At 40.7% G+C, this 1242-nt stretch overlaps 1 pseudogene; it reads left to right on the top strand.

Moving 5' to 3' along the window:
* Nucleotides 1-709: 709 nt before the first annotated feature.
* Nucleotides 710-827, top strand: LOC126155895 (5S ribosomal RNA; annotated as a pseudogene).
* The last annotated feature ends 415 nt before the right edge of the window (nt 828-1242 follow it).

Below are 1242 nucleotides of genomic sequence, written 5' to 3'. Positions count from 1 at the left end.
CATTCAAAATTGGCTTTGATTTATAGTCTCTGTGCAAACAATGCATTCACACTTAATATTCCCACAAAATTCTTTTTTTCATTTTAATGTCAGGTTCGAAATACAAAAATTCCTAAACACCAAAACTAATTAAAAAATTCTGTAACCTGATAAATTTTATAAGGACAGCAGCGCTGTCCTTCGGCCCTGTATTCTGAATAACAAAAGCAAAAAATTCTTACCTCAATAAAAACTGCAACTATTTCTGCTCTTATTTATAGACACAGCTTCGTGCAATGCTGGCATATATATATATTTTATTATTGGAAGGAATGATCATGCATTTGAAATATTCTTTAAATTGAAATGAATGCTTTTCTTTAAAAGAGTTGGTTTATATTATAAAATTTATTAGTTGGGCATTTTTTTAAACGAATTAAATTACAATTAACATACATTATTAATAAGCACATGGCTGCTTCTTTACCTTCTACAACAATACTCATCCTCCAGAGTCCTGACCAGAGTCGCGACCAGAGCACACAGCCGACGCATGCCGACTGCCGCCGACTAGCACGGACTAGCACGGACTGACGACTGACTACTACCGACTACTGTCGACTCGCGCGGTCAAGCGCAGACTAGCAACAGCTAACAATAAACTACTCTCTGGTCAGAGATTCTGTCATGCCTCGCCATCGCTTGTACTGAATACATACGTGTTTCAACTGCCAACGGCCATGCCGCAGTGGTAACACCGGTTCCCGTCAGATCACTGAAGTTAAGCGCTGTCGGGCTGGGCTAGCACTTGGATGGGCCACCATTCGGTCTGCCGATCGCTGTTGGCAAGCGGGGTGCACTCAGCCCTAGTGAGGCAAACCGAGGAGCTACTTTACTGAGAAATAACACCTCCGGTCTCGGAAACTGACAAATGGCTGGGATTCGGGTGTGCTGACCACATGCCCCTCCACATCCCGCGACCCCTGTAGGCGACCTTCATGGTCTGTTCGGGAGGAGATGAGAAATTTCTGAACTGTTATTGTAAACGTGTGTGTTTACTTTTGTTTTGTCTTCGACACCTGTTTCACATTTAGAAAACGAAATACTTACGTGCGTAAGAAAGATGAATTGGTAATGTTAAATTATTAAATATTGCTGAAACCAAAACTTTACGGTCCATAGGTTCGTCCTCTACTTGAATGAGAGTAGTATAATGTTCCACCTTTGGAATTATTAGTGAAAGTATAATGATACATTAATTAT

This window comes from Schistocerca cancellata, unplaced genomic scaffold (assembly GCF_023864275.1).
Source record: "Schistocerca cancellata isolate TAMUIC-IGC-003103 unplaced genomic scaffold, iqSchCanc2.1 HiC_scaffold_1101, whole genome shotgun sequence".
Taxonomy (NCBI): Eukaryota; Metazoa; Arthropoda; class Insecta; order Orthoptera; family Acrididae; genus Schistocerca; species Schistocerca cancellata.
Note: the sequence above shows the minus strand (reverse complement) of the source record. Positions and strands in the feature narration are given on the sequence as shown.